Genomic DNA, 16,464 nt, shown 5'->3' with positions numbered 1-16,464 from the left:
TTTAATTAAAATTATTGTTATTATTTTGAGATGGAGTTTTGCTCTTGTTACCCAGGCTGGAGCACAATGGGGCGATCTCAGGTCACCACAACCTCCACCTCCCAGGTTCAAGTGGTTCTCCTGCTTCAATCTCCCTAGTAGCTGGGATTACAGACATGTACCACTACGCCCAGCTAATTTTGTATTTTTAGTAGAGATGGGGTTTCTCCAAGTTGTTCAGGTTGGTGTTGAAATCCCTACCTCAGGCGATCTGCTGCCTCGGCCTCCCAAAGTGCTGGGATTACAGGTGCGAGCCACCATGCCCAGCCTAAAAAAATTATTTTTAAGTATGTAGATATTTGGGGGTTACCTGTGATAACTGAATACATTTACATAATTTGCAAAGATCAAATGATAATAATTGGAATATAGGTCACCTTAAATATTTGTGTTTTCTTTATGCTAGAAACAGTCATATTATTCTCTTTTACTTATTTTGAAATCTACAATAGATTATTGTAAACTGTTGTCATTCTACTGATCTATCAAGCGCTAGGTCTTATTTCTTCTATCAAACTGTATACTTTTACCATTAATCAATCTCCCTCCCTTCCTCCTTCCCTTCCCCACATCTGGTAACCACCCTCCCCACTACTTTGCTTGGCCTCTATTAACCATCAGTGTACATCTCTATGAGATCTACTTTTTGAACTCCCACATATGAGTGAGAACAGGCAACATTTGTCTTTCTGTGTTTGATGTATTTTACTTAATATAATGACCTCCAGTTCCAATTGTGTTGCTGCAAATGACAAGATTTCACTCTTTTTTATAGCAGAATAATATTCAATTGTGTATATATACAACATTCACCTTATCCATTCATTGACTGCTGGACACTTTGGTTGATTTCTTGTCTTGGCTATTGTAACTAATGCTGCAATAAACATAGGATGCAGATATCTCTTCAATATATTGATTTTTTTTTTCTTTTCAATATATACCCAGTTGTAGAATTGCTGGATTATATGGTAGTCTTATTTTTAGTGTTTGGAAGAACCTCCATACTGTATTCCATAGTGGCTGCACTAATTTTACATTTCCATCAAGTGTATTGTACAAGTTTTCCCCTTTCTCTGCATGTTCACCAGCATGCTTATCCACTGTCTTCTCGATAAAGGACATTTTAACTGGGGTGAGATGATATCTCATTGTGGGTTTGATTTGAATTTTTCTGATCATTAGTGATGTTGAACGTTTTTTCACATATCTGTTGACCATTTGTACATTTTCTTTTGAGAAATACCTACTCAAGCCTTTTTAATTTTATTTTATTTTTAGACAGAGTCTGACTCTCTTGCCCAGGCTGGAGTGCAGCGGTACAATTTCAGCTCACTGCAACCTCTGTCTCCTGGGTGAAAGCGATTCTCCTGCCTCAGCCTCCCTGGTAGCTGGGATTACAGGCATGCATCACCACGCACAGTTAATTTTTCTATTTTAAGTAGAGACAGGGTTTCCCCATGTTGGTCAGGCTGGTCTCGAACTCCTGACCACAGGTGATCCACCTGCCTCGGCCTGCCAAAGTGCTGGGATTACAGGTGTGAGCCACGGCACCTGGCCATCTAGTCAAGCCTTTTGCCCATTTTTTAAATCAAATTATTTGTGGTTTTTCTTTTTTCTTTTTTCTTTTTTTTTTTCTTTTTTTTTTTTTTCTTTTTGCCATTAAGTCTTTTGAGCTCCTTATGTATTCTGGTCAATTCTTTACAATAGATTGCAAATATTTTCTCCCATTCTGTGGGTTGTTGATTGTCTTCACTTTGTTGACCATTTACTTTGCTGTACAGAGGATTTTTAGCTTGACATAATCCCAGTTGTCTATTTTTTGCTTTTGTTGCCTATGCTTTTGAGATCTTATGCAAAAATATGTATACCCAGACCAACAGAGAGCTAAAAGACAGAGGTCTTGTTTCGTTCTTCTGCATATGGTTGGGTAATGGTTCCCAGCACCATTTATTGAAGAGACTTCCTTTTCCCTAGTATATGTTCCTGGCATCTCTGTCAAAAATAAATTGACTGTAAATGTGTGGATTTATATCTTGGTTCTCTATATGGTTGCATTGGTCTATGTGTCTGTTTTTATGCCAGTATCATACTGATTTGATTACTATTATTTTGCAATATATTTTGATGTGAGTTAGTGTGATGCCTCCAGCTTGGTTCTTTTAGCTCAGGATTATTTTGGCCATACAGGGTCCTTTGTGGTTCCATGTAAATTTTAGGGTATTTTTTCTACTTCTATGAAGAATGTCATTGGTATTTCACTAGGAATTACACTGAATCTTGTAAATTGCTTTGGGTAGTATTGTCATTTTAACAATATTGATTCTTCCAGTCCATAAGCATAGAATATCTTTTCCATTTGTTCACGTCCTCTTCAATTTCTTTAATGAGTGTTTATAGTCTTCTGTGTATATATCTTTCACTTTTCTAAGTATAACATCTCCGCACCTGTGAACAAGGTTAATTTGATTTATTCCTTTCCAATTTAGATGCTCTTTGTTTCTTTCTCTTGCCTAATTGTCCTGGTCAGGAATTCAACTTTTATGTTAAATAGTAGTAGTGAAAGTGGGAATCCTTTTAATGTTCCAGATTCTAAGATCTGGAAAAAAAAAAAAGGGTTTCAATTTTTCCCATTCAGTACCATGTTTCTTGTTATACACGTTCCTAATTATGTTGAGGTATGTTCCTTCTATAGCCAGTTTGCTAAGTGTTTTTATCATGGACTGATGTTGGATTTTATTGAATGCTGTTTCAGCATCTTTTGAAATGATTGTATGGTTTTTGTTTTTGGTTTTGTTAATTTGATGTATCACATTTATTGATTTGCATATGTTGAACCATCTTTGTGTCCTTGGGATGAATCTCACTTGATTATGGGGAATGACTTTAAATGTGTTGTTGAATTCAGTTTACTAGCATTTTGTTAAGGATTTTTGTATTTATGTTCATCAGTGAGATTGGTCTGTATTTTTTTATTGTTGTGTTCTGTCTGGTTTTGCTGTTAGGGTATTTTGGATTCATAGAATGAGATTGGAAGTATTTTCTGCTCTTCATCTTTTTTGAAGTGTTTGAATAGAATTGGTATTAGCTTCTTAAATAGGTGGTAGAATTCAGCAGTCAAGTCAACAAGTCCTGGGCTTTTCTTTCATGGGAGACTTTTTATTATGGTTGCAATCTCTTTATTCATTATTGGTATGTTGATATTTTCTATTTCTTCATGGCTTAAACTTGGTAGGTTGCATATGTCCAATAATTTATCTATTTCTTCCGAATTTTTAAATTTGTTGGTGTAAAGTTGCACATAATAGACTCTAAAGATTCTTTGTATTTATATAATCATAGTTGTTGTCTCTTTTTTATTTTTTATTTTATTCATTTAAATCTTCTTCTTTGTCTAGCTAAAAATGTGCAGATTTTATCTTTTCTAAAAAACAACCTTTCTTTTGGTTGATTTTCTGTACTTTCAGTCTCAATTTCATATATTTCTGCATAGATTTTTATTATTTCTTTCCTTCTGCTAATTTGGCATTTGGTTTGTTCTTATATTAGTGTCTTGAGGTACATTGTTATGATGTTTACTTAAAAATTCTACTTTTTTGATATAATCATTAGTACGTACTTCTTAGCATTTAGCAGTTATCTCTTAGTACTGCTTTGGTTGTATCTCCAAAATTTGGGTATGTTGTATTTTCATTTTCATTTGTTTCAAGAAATTTTTAAATTCTCTTTTTAATTTATTTATTGACCCATTGATTATTTAGGAGTATGTTGCTTAATTTCCATGCATCATTGTAGTTTCTGAGGTTCTTCCTCTTATTGATTTCTAGATTTATTCCAGAAGATACTTGATATGACTGCTACTTTTTTGTATTTTTTGAAACTTCTTTTGTGGTCTAAGATATGGTCAGGGCAGTGGGCTTCCCTCTGGCCCATGGCAAGTCCAAAAATGCAGACCCAGAGGCTAGACCTGGATTCAGGGACCCAAGAGCCTGCTTATTGCTCTATCTGACTCTGGATGAACCGAAGGTGTAAGACAAAGTCCCCTTTACTTTCTCATCTGCTTTTCTTAAACAGAAGGAGTCTTTTACTGCAGTCGCCACAGCTAGGAATGTGCTGGGCCACACCGATAGTCAGCACATATCAGAGCCCCAGGCCCACAACATACTACCTGAACATCACTGCTGATTATTCAGGGCCCAAGGGCTCTTTAGTCAGCAGGTGATAAATCCTACCAGGACTGGGTCCCTTCTTCAAGGCAGTGGGTTCCCCTTTAGCCCAGGGTGTTTCTAGAAATGTCTGGGAGCTAGAGCCTGGAAAGGGGGCCTCATAACTTTGTCTGGCACCCCATCCTACAGTGACTGAGGTGATTTCCAAGATGCAAGACAAAGTCCTGTTTATTCTTTGCTCTCCACCCCTTATGCAGAAGGTAAGAGACACTTTCCAGACTGCAAGCTGCACTGGCTGGGTTTGGGAGAGGCATGATGCAAGCACTTCTTTAGCTGTCCTGGCTTGTGTCTACCTAGCTCATGTGCCACCCTAGTCCTCTGGCTCTGAGGATTTGCATTCTTTGTGTTCTAGACTGCCTTTCAAGTTTACCTGGGACTTCAGAGCACTTTGGCCTGTGGTGCCCAGGCTTGCTGAGAAGCTGTAGTTCTGACCGATAGGATGGGTGATTCCCCTCTGGCTAGGTCTGATCCAAATGCTCCCTGTCTGTACCAGCACTGGCTGAGCCCAGCACAGCTTTGCTCTCTGCTGTGACAGGGCAGCACTGAATTCAATGTAATGTCCCCCAGTCACTGTGATCTCCCTCCTCCAAGTGCACAGATTCTCTCTGGTTGCCAGGGGGTGAGGACAGAGACTGTGTTGGTCAGGGAAAGAGTGGCATCTACTATCCAAGACTGTCTCTGACCCTCCTCAAAGCATCTTTCAAGGAGATGAAGTCAGAACCAGGTATTGTGATTGCTCATCTGATTTTTGCTTCTTGTGATGGTGCTTTTCTGTGTGCAGATAGTTGTTAGATTTGGCATTCCTACGTGGGTAAGAACACTGTAGGCTTCTATTCCACCATCTGGCTTCACTCTCAAGATGGTCTTTTGTATAATTAGGCTATACAAGTTAGATATCTATATCGGAAAAAAAAAATGAATCTGAATTTCTACCTCATATTATATATAAAAATAATTGCCAGATGATTGGTTGTAGACCTGAATTAGAAAGACAAAGGAAAGCTTTCAAGGAAAGTAAAGGAGAAAAACTTGATTATGTTGGAGTTGACTAGATTTTCTTGTAGAGTGACAAGCAAAGCACTACGTTAAGAAATGAGAGAAGCAATACATTCTGCTATATTAAAATTCAGAACTTTGGCTAATTAAAACACATATTGGAGATGGAAATGCAAGGAGTAAGAAGATATTTGTAGTACATTGGACAAAGTAATCATGTTTATTGTTAACTCCTAAAATTCAATAAGAAAAATGCAGAAATATTTCAGTAGAAAAATGGACCAAAGATGTTTACACACTTGACAAAATAGGATATTCAAATGACCAATGAAACTGAAAAGTGCTCAACCTCATTTATCATGGAGAAATGCAAATTAAAATTATAAGATAGCACTCTAAAACCATTAGAAACAGTAAATTGTTAAAGATGGGAAATATCAAGTTCTAATCAGAATATTAAAACTCTCATATTATGATAGCGAGAGAAAGGGTAATTTGGTGTAACTATTTTGAAAATTGGCACTACTATTCAAGCTGGACATATTTACAACCTCTGAACTAACAAGACGACTCTTCGTTCTATATCTAAGAGAAATATGTACAAACATTTTAAAAAGGACATTAACTAGAAGGTATTTTAATAAGCAAAACTGGAAGCTATATAAATTCTAACCAACAGTAGAATGGATAAAAAAAATTGTGTTCTATTCACACAATGGAATACACTACGGCAATGAGAATAAAAAATTCATGAATGATCTTACACTAGGGACAAATCATATCTTACAAACACAATGTTGACTGAAAGAAACCAGACACAAAAAGTAATAGAATTCCGCTTGCATAAAGTACAAAGCAGGCAATACTAATGTATACTGTTAGAAGTCAGAGTAGTGCACTCCCTTGGGGGATAGTGACTAGAAGACAGCATGAGCAGAACTTCTGGGTACTACTAATGTTCTATATTTTGTCTGGATGGGTTTAGTTTGTAAAAATTCACTAAACTGTGTATTTATGAATGGTGCTGTGTCCTTCAATCATATTATATATCAAAATTTTAAAACACACATTCACAAACTATCATTTTGGTTTGAGCTGACCTCACAGTAGTATACTTCACCGGTATAGATACTCTGAATTCCTCCTATGTTAAATCCATCAGATGCTCCCTTTTCCAGTGCAACTAGCTGTCCTCTAAGGAGCTAGTGCCTACTTTTCTGCACCACGGCTTTCAGTTTTCTTCTCTGCCTCTCGTGTACCTCATCTCCTAGTTCTGCAAATATTGAAAGAAGGTGCATTCTCCTTACTCCCTACTATTTTGTTTCTTACCCATGTACCACCCCATTCTCATCTTTTCTGTGTTGTTCATCTCTACCTGGAGATATAAGATTTTGCACATAGCAGGTAGCCAGACACAGCCTTAATGAAGCCATGATGTTTATAGCGAATCCCAGAGCCATAAGAAAATTTCCTACGGACAGAGAACTAATTTATCCACCACAGGATCTTTAGGACAGGACTTCTTTGAAGGTGTAGGATGGTAGATACTGGCAACACCTGGCTTTACATCCCACTTGTAGTCTGGTGGTTATCCTTCTCTTGAGTCAAAGTTCACTTGAATTTGAGATGGGTGCGGTTCCGACTCACCCTCTCTACAGATCTTCTGAGTCTTTCTCAATGCCTCTTCTCTAATCGCTCTAGGATTCATTTGGTGACGGATGAAAAATGTTCAATACTCTCCTCCAGGAAGCCATTTCTTCACATTGTGAAATACGCATTTAACTTGTGTTGCCTCTGGTAGCACAATTCATCTTACCCAAACCATTAATTAATAATAGTGTTTAACCCCCAAATGCTTTGGATGACACTGATCTGACTGAATGTTATTTAAAAGCATGCTTCCAAAATGCCATCAATTATGCTTCCTTGGTTATTTTAATTTTCTTTTATTGCATCTTGGCAATGCATAATAAGCATATATTGAAAAACTGCGACATTATACAACATGAATTAAACAATTTTAACAGATCCTGTGGCAGTGCTTTTAGATCTAACAATGGCAAACTCAGATAAATTTTGAAAAAAAAAATTACCTGCTGTTTTTTTCTCCCGAACACAACAGAAATTATAAATATGTTGGAAATAATTTTCCCCTGTTATTTTTTATGCATTTTTTTAGTTCTTCTAAAAAGAGCAACTCTTGTTCTAGGCAAGAGAAAAGACAGGAACTGATTACCTTTTACTGGTGGATCAGATTATTCTAGAACAGAGAAGTTGTTCATGTGTCTACTACACTAAGTGTCGCTTATATATGTGATTTATTTCTTGGCTGATGTTCTTTTATTTTTTGGCAGAAGAGAGTCAGTGAATGGTGTTTTCAGTCCACCCTTGACCTTTATTTTAAATCTGCATAGTCTTTCTTCAAATGTCATCATTACTTATGCATTCTTTCCTGGAGTTTGTGAGTCTCCATCTAGCCTGATGTAGTAACAGATTGGGATGCACTTGCATAGTGGTGTAGTTACTTGCACTCTGGAATCAAACAATTATTTTAACTCTCAGTTTTGTTATTTACTAGCTATGTGACCTCGGGCAATTTACTCTGTTTTTCTGAACTATAATTTCTTAATCTGCAATACTGGTAGATGTACAGCAGCTATTCCAAATGGTTACAGTGGATATTAAATTATATGTGTGTGTATAAATATGTTATATATATGTGTATATATAAAATATATTACACACATAAATATATGTATATGAGCTATAATATATATTATAGTTACATATACCTGTTATATATTATATAGTTATATAATAGTTTTTATGTTATTATATATTGTATTATAGGGCTTTTATTATGACAGCTATTACATATAACTATATAGTAGCCATTAACTATTATTATATTATTGCCAATTATGGTACTGAAAGTTGGCCTTTCTCAGTTTAGAAAGACTTCCTCATCTGCAAATATATTTACCTACATATCTCTAAGAACATCATTCTTGCTGGATAATGGAACAAAACCACCGTATCAGTTGGGGTTCTCCAGAGAAACAGAAGCAACAGGAGATAGATAGGTAGATAGGTAGGTAGGTAGATAGGTAGGTAGGGAGGGAGGGCAGGAGGGAGAGGGAGGGGGGGAGGAGGGGGGAGAGAGAGAGAGAGAGAAAGGGATATATGAGAGGGGATTTATTAGGGGTGTTGACTCATGTGACTATGGAGGCTAAGAAGTTCTATAGTAAGCTATCTGCAAGCTAGAGAATAAGGGAGGTTTATAGTATATAGCTCAGTCCAAGTCTGAAGGCTTGAAAACCAGAAGAGCCAATGGTGTAACTCTCAGTCCCACAGCATTTGGGGGCCTGTTGTGCAAGTCTTGAAGTCTGAAGGCTGAAGAGTCTGGAGATCTGATGTCCCAAAGCAGAAGAAGATGGGTGTCTCAGCTCTAGAAAAGACAGCATGTATGAATTTACTCTTCCTCTGCTTTTTTGTTCTTACCAGGCCCTCCACCAATTGGATGGTGCCTGCTCACATTGGATGAGGGGAGACCGTCCTTACTCAGTCTACTGATTTAAATGCCAGTCTCTTCTGGAAAGAACATCACTAACATACCCCAAAATAATGATCTACTAGGTATCTGGGTATCCTTTAATCTAGTCAGTTGACACCTGAAATTAACTATCAGGACAATCCTAATGGCTATTTTTAAGTTAGTATGTGACAGTTACTTATGACTGTCTCTTTCTTGTTTATTCTTGTAATCCAGATGCCTAGAGGGCCTCATGGTCACCAAATATCCAGGTTAAATTAATTTAAAACAAATTGAAACTAATTTAAAAATTAATCTGGGCTGGGCGTGGTGGCTCACACCTGCAATCCCAGCACTTTGGGAGGCCGAGGCAGGAGAATCACTTGAGGTCAGGAGTTTAAGACCAACCTGGCCAACATGGTGAAACCCTGTCTGTACTGAAAATACAAAAAAATTAGCCAGGCATTATGGCATGTGCCTGTAATCCCAGCTATTCAGGAGGCTGAGAAAGCAGAGTTGCTTGAACCTGGGAGGTGGAGGTTGCAGTGAACTAAGATCACACCACTGTACTCCAGCCTGAGCAACAGAGCGAGACTCCATCTCAAAAAAAAAAAAAAAAAAAATTAATTTAGTCCTACCACCACCATCAATTGGATAACAAATGAGGCATTTTTGAAGATTTCAGCAAAGAGCCATGTGACTTCTGACTCAGCATTACTTCTGATTCTGCATTCTGAATCCCTACATTTCTGCTTCTCTGTGTGTACCCTCTCCCTAACAATTATCAACTTGAATGAATCCCAGTGCTTTCTTGTGACTCTAGTAGATCTTTCAGAGGATTTTTAGATTTCCTGAGGAGATCTGACAGGGACAAAGCTGACATTATGCCGTGCAAAGCTTTCTACTACCTTTTGGGCTGTGCTGTCCTCTGCTTATCAATTTGCTTTCTTTCCACTTTGTTAGGGATTATTCCCAAGAATTCAAAATTTTTCTCTGCTTATAATGCAATTTATCTCCTCTCTGACATCTTGACACTTTGGCACCCACTATTCCTTTCTCTCCAACACAATGACCAAGGTATTCCTTTACAAATAAGAGAACTTTTTCGCTGAGAGAATTTCGAGCATCAGCTGTTATGATAATACAATTTTTCTTTTTGAAAACCTATATCAGGAAAACTATAAAATACAACCCTCTAGATTAAAATGTAAACTTGAAAAATGAAAAGGCACTGACTTTGTGTTGCTTAGCACTCTCAAAGTCATCAAAAGTCTAGTTCTCCCTAAGCAATTTATAAATTTTGAGTGATTCCAAAGGAAATACTAACAAAGTTTTATGGAGCTGGAAAAGTTGGTTTTAAAATCTGTATGGAAAAGCAAACACACAAAAACAGGGAAATACTGAAAAAGAAGAGCTATGAAAGGAATTAGCTCTATCAGACTCGAAAACATTACAAAGCTTCTGTACGAAAACTTTGTTACAAATGAATAGGCAGGACAATGCAATACAGTGAAATAGAACAGAAATGCAAGTAGACACAACTACCTATGGAAATCTAGTATGTAATACATGTGGTATCTCTAATTAATAAATCAAAAATGAACTTTAAAGTGAATAATTACATAACTATTTAAAAATTCACAATATTAGATTTAATCATCACATCATACACAAATATTAACTATATAATTATAAAAGAAAATCCAATTCCTCTACAACCCAAATGTAAGGAAAAGCTCTGTAAGTATGACTCAAAATCTAGAGTTCATAAAAGTAAAGATTGATAAATTTGACTATAAATAATTTAAAATAGCTTTTCACGGTAAAAGCATTATAAGCAAAAAAATTAAGAGAAAAAATTAGAAAATACTTGTAACATATGTCATAGATAAAGGTTGATATCTTTAACATAAAATAACTTATAAAATTGAGAAAAGTACTAAAATTCCATAGAAAACTAGGCAATAGATGCAAAAAGTAAGCCGTAGATGTGAACAGACAATTCACCAGGGAGATATTAAAATGGACCTGAAATTTACGAGATATTCAAATGCAAATTAAAGCTAAATTGAGATACCATTTCTCACCCACCACATTGGCAACAATTTGAAAGTAAGTGCAGCTTGGGGAAGGAAATTTGGCACTATCTAACAAAACTATGTGTGAATTTGCGTTTTGTCCCAGAAATTACTCTTCTAGGAATTCACTCTGAATTCCTCACACTCTCAACAATACAAAATTTGTATGAAAACATTTTAGCATTATTTTAATTGCCAAATATTGGATGCCTAAATATCCAGACAGAGAAGATAAGCTGAATAAACTATGTTGTATTTATGAGACTTCAATAGAGAATAAAAAAATATGAACTAAAATGATGTGATTCCTGTATGAAGAAATCTAAACACAGGAAAGGATATATACTGTGTAAGAAACTTGTGGAGAGAAGAATATCACATCTCTTTACAAAGTGAAAGAGGGAGGATAATGTGATAAACAGTGAAGCTAATAGTTACAAGGACTTCACGAAATGAGAAAAAGACAGAAAAAGGAGTGACATTAAATAATATAAAATGGATATATTTATACAAAGAGATAGCATAGTTAACTATTTTGAGTTATGGAAATACAAAAAATTAAATCCACAAAGAGAAAGAGCTAAAATTAAAATTATACACAAACCAGGATATTTATGATTGCACCTTTTATCTATTCTGATATATTATAATTTGATACATATAAAGCTCACAATATTTTATTCATTTTTCTTTTTCCTTGTTCTTTTGTTTCAGATTCGAAGATACATGTGCTTGTTTGTCACATGTGTTTATTGCATACTGGTGGGGATGGGGCTTCTAGTGTAATGGACATCCAAATAGTGAACATTGTGCCCATAGGTAATTTTTGAATACTTGCCCTCCCCAGTGTCCCCAGTGTCTATTATTTCCATCTTCATGATCATATGTACCCATTGTTTAGCTCCCACTTAGAAGATGCAGTATTTGGTTTTCTGTTTCTGTGTTAATTTACTTAGGATAATGGCTTCCAGTTCCATTGATGTTGCTGCATAAAACATAATTTCATTCATTTTTATGGCTGCATAGTATTCCATGGCATATATGTACTATATTTTCTTTACCCAGTTAACTGTTGATAGACACATAGGTTGGTTCCATGACTTTGCTCTTTTAAATAGTGATGCCCAGAGTGAAGAACATACAAGTGCAGGTGTCTTTTTAATATAATAATTGGTTTTCCTTTGAGTGGACATCAATTAGTGGGATTGCTGGGTCAAATTATAGCTCTATTTTAAGTTATTTAAGAAATCTCCATACTGTTTTCTGTAGAGACTGAACTAATTTACATTCCCACCAACAGTGAATAAATATTCCCTTTTCTCCACATCCATGCCAACATCTGTTATTTTTTGACTTTTTATAATAGCTATTCTGACTGGTGTAAGATGATCTCTCATTGCAGTTTCAATTTGCATTTCTCTGATGATTAGTGATTTTGAGTTTTTTTTTTCTCATTACAGCATTTGTTGGCTGCTTTTATTTCTTCTTTTGAGAAATGTCTGTTCACATCCTTTGCCCAGCTTTTAATAGGGTAGTTTTTTTGTTTTGTTTTGTTGATGACCTTTGCCCAGTTTTTAATAGGGTAGTTTATTTTTTGTTTTGTTTTTGTTTTATGTCTTATTGAGTTCCTTATAGACTCTGGATATTAGTCCTTTGTCAGAGGCATAATTTGTAAATATTTTCTCCCATTCTGTAGTTTCTTTGTTTACTCTGTTGTTTATTTCTCTTGCCGTGAAGAAGTTTTTTAGTTTAATTAAATCTCATTTGTCTATTTTTGTTGCATTTACTTTTGGGCCCTTCATCATAAATTATTTCCGTAGGCCATTGTCTGAAAGAGATTTTCCTAGGTTTTCTTCTAGGATTTGTACAGTTTCAGGTCTTATGTTTAAGTCTTTAAATGATCTTGAGATAATTTATTTATATGGTGAGAGATAGGGAGTCCAGTTTTATTCTTCCGCATATGGCTGGCTGATTTTTTCAGCCCAATTTATTGAATAGGGTGTTCTTTCCCCAGTATTTACTTTTGTTGACTTTGTCAAAGATGAGTTGGTTGAGACATGTGGCGTCATATCTGGGTTCTCTATTCTGTTCCATTAATCTATGTGCCTATTTTTGTACCAGTACCATGCTGCTTTTGTTTTGTTTTGTTTTGTTTTGTTCTGTTTTGTTTTGTTTTTTGAGACAGAGTCTCACTCTGTTGCCCAGGCTGGAGTGCAATGGTGTTATCTCCGCTCACTGCAAACTCTGCCTCCCGGGTTCATGCCATTCTCCCGCCTCAGCCTCCCGAGTAGCTGGGACTACAGGTACCTGCCACCATGCCTGGCTAATTTTGCTTTTTTGTAATTTTAGTAGACACGGGGTTTCACTGTATTAGCCAGGATGGTCTCGATCTCCTGACCATCTGCCTGCCTTAGCCTCCCAAAGTGCTGGGATTACAGGCATGAGTCACTGTGCCTAGCCTGCTGTTTTAGTTACTGTCGCTTTATATTAATAGTATAATTTGAAGTCAGGCAATGTGATATCTCTGAATTTGTTCTTTTGTTTGGATTGCTTTGGCTATTCAGGGTCTTGTTTTGTTCCATTTGAACTTTAAGATTTCTTTTTCTAATTCTGTGAAAAATGATGTTGCTAATTTTATATGGATTGCACTGAATCTGTAGATTGCTTTGGGGGATCATTTAAGCGATATTGATTCTTCCAATCCATGAGTGTGGGATGTTTTTCCATTTGTTTGTGTCTTTCATTAGTGTTTGGTAGTTCTCCCTGTAGAGATCTTTCATCTGCTTGGCTAGATGTATTCCCAGGTATTTTATCTTTTTTAATGTTGCTATTGTAAAAGGGATTGAGTTCTTCATTTGGTTCTCAGCTTGAATATTATTATTGGTGTGTAGAAATTCTGCTGAGTTTTGTACACTGCCTACAGCCATACCACCCTGAAGGCACCTGATCTCATCTATTAGATTTTTTTTAACTTTTATTTCAAGTTCAGTGGTACACGTGTTTGTTTGTTTTATAGGTAAACTTGTGTCATGGGAGCTCATTGTACAGATTACTTCATCACCCAGGTATTAAGCCTAGTACCCATTAGTTACTTTTTGTGATCCAAAGCTGAAACTATATCACTCTAGACCAAAAGGCACAGAGACAGCTCCAAAGGAAAAGGGACCTCTGAATATCCAATCTTCTACAGGGAGGAACAAGGCCACTCAGCTGCAAACACCAGCCATGTTTCTTGAAAAAGGAAAAGTAACTTTGAGGGGGAAGAAAATAACCCAGAGTCCAGATAAAAAGCTACAGGCGCCCATTGTATGTGTGTCTGTACACCCATATTGGGAAGTGGAGGAAAAATAACTTTTCTATGTTTTCTTCTGACATTTTGTGTGTTTGCTTTGCCTTCTCCCTCGCACAGTCATATTCTTACCTAATATCAAGGGAAATGATAGAAAAAGGCATTGCCTCTGTGTCACTATAACACCACACTATTTAATCCTTCAGTCTTAAAATTTTGCCAGTAACTATTCTTGAAAAATCCAATGGATTCCATAAAATTATATCAAATTTCTATATATTTTCAACAGCAAAATAGTAGATTTTTCTTTTAAAATTAGTTCAGAAATATGTTGTTTAATTCTGTAATTATGTGAATTAGAATATTGGAAATTTTTTTCTATTAAATTGAAAAAATTTAAAAAAATTTTTAAAAATCATTAGGCCTTCTAATCCATGGACATGAACTGTGTTTACATTTATTTATATCTTCTTTAGCAATGTTTTATAGTTTGTATTATACAAACCTTTAACATTCTTGGTTAAGTTAATTCCTGTGTTATATTCCTTTTGCTGCTATTGTAAATGGAATTGCTTTTATAAATTCCTTTGCAGATTGTTTAGTCTATAGAAATGCAAATAATTTTTGTGTGCTGGCTTTGTATCTTGTTACTTTGCTGAATTTGTGTATTAGTTCTAACAGTTTTGTTAGTGGAATATTTAAGGTTTTCTATATATAAGATCATATCATCTGTAAACAGAGATAATTTTACTTCTTTCCAATGGGGATGTCTTTTATGTCTTTTTCTTTATGAATTGCTATGGCTAGGATGTCGAAAAAAGGGTGCAAACAGGTATAATTGCCGTGTACCTGATCTTAAGAGAAAATGCTTTCAGTCTTCCACCATTGAGTATATCTGTTGTGGTTTTTATATGTGACTTTTATTATTTTGAGGTAATTTCCTCCTATTCCTGGTTTGCTGAAGGTTTTTATGATAAACACGTATTAAATTTTAGCAAATGCATTTTCTGTATCAATTAGATAATCATGTTTTATTTCTCTTCGATTTTCAATATCAGAGTAAAAGGCAACCCACAGAATGAGAGAAAATATTTGCAAATTATATGTTTGATAATGAATTAACATCTAGAATACATAGATAACTTCTAAAACTAATCACAACAAAATGATTGAAAAATGGGCAAAGACTTTAATAGACATTTCTCCAAAGAAGATATACGAATGACTGATAAACACATGAAAAGATGTTCAGTATCACTAATTCTTAGATAAATGCAAATCAAAACTAAACTGAGATACCATCTTATACCCATTAGGATGGATACTACATTAAAAGAGAAAAAAAAACCCAGAAAATGACAAGTATTGCTAAGGATGTGGCACAGAGTAACTGGCACTTTTGTGCACTATTGGTAGAATGTATAATGGCACAGCTATGGTGAAAAACAGTATGGCAGATCCTCAAAAAATTAAAAGTAAAATTAGGATATGACCTAGTAATCCACCTTTGGGTATATATACAAAATACTTGACAATAGAATCCTGAAGAAATATTTGTACATCCATGTTCATAGGAGCATTATTCACAATAGCAACAATGTAAAAGAAACTCAAGTGTTTATCAGTGCATGAATTGGTAAACAAGATATGGTGAATGCATACAATGAAATATCATTTAGTCTGAAAAGGAAGGAAATTCTGACTCATGCAACAAAATAAATGAACCTTGAAAACATTATGTTAAGTAAAATAAGCCAGTTACAATAATGCAAATACTGTTTGGAGCCACTTATATGAGGTGCTTAGATAGTCAAAATCTGAGAGACAGAAAGTAAATGGTGGTTTCCCAGTGCTGGAGGTCGGAGGAAAGGCGTAATAATTGTTTAATGGGTCTACAGTTTCAGTTTTACAATATGAAGGGTTCTAGAGCTAGAACCCTGGTGCTTATGGTTGCACAATGTTCTAAATATAATACAACTGAATTGTACATTTAAAGTGGTTAAGATGGCAAATTTTTTTGTGTGCATATTTTACTGCATTAAAAATTGAGAAAAAATAATTAGGATAGGGCCTTCTCTTTTGTTTCCTCGTACATATAAATATTCTTTCCTAGACACTTAATAATATGACCCAGACAATGTGTATTTCATATACATTACCTTAATAATTTTACACATATCATTTTATTTAGTTCACAAAACTTTATTATTAGGTATTATTAACTCAAATTTAGAGGTTGTGATTATACGTCTCAGAGGTCCATTTATCTCTATGGAATGACTGGTCTACGGAGAAAGTTGAGAT

The sequence above is a fragment of the Rhinopithecus bieti genome, unplaced genomic scaffold (assembly GCF_001698545.2).
Source record: "Rhinopithecus bieti isolate Rb0 unplaced genomic scaffold, ASM169854v2 scaffold_13348, whole genome shotgun sequence".
NCBI classification, from domain to species: Eukaryota; Metazoa; Chordata; class Mammalia; order Primates; family Cercopithecidae; genus Rhinopithecus; species Rhinopithecus bieti.
This window is presented reverse-complemented; position numbering follows the sequence as displayed.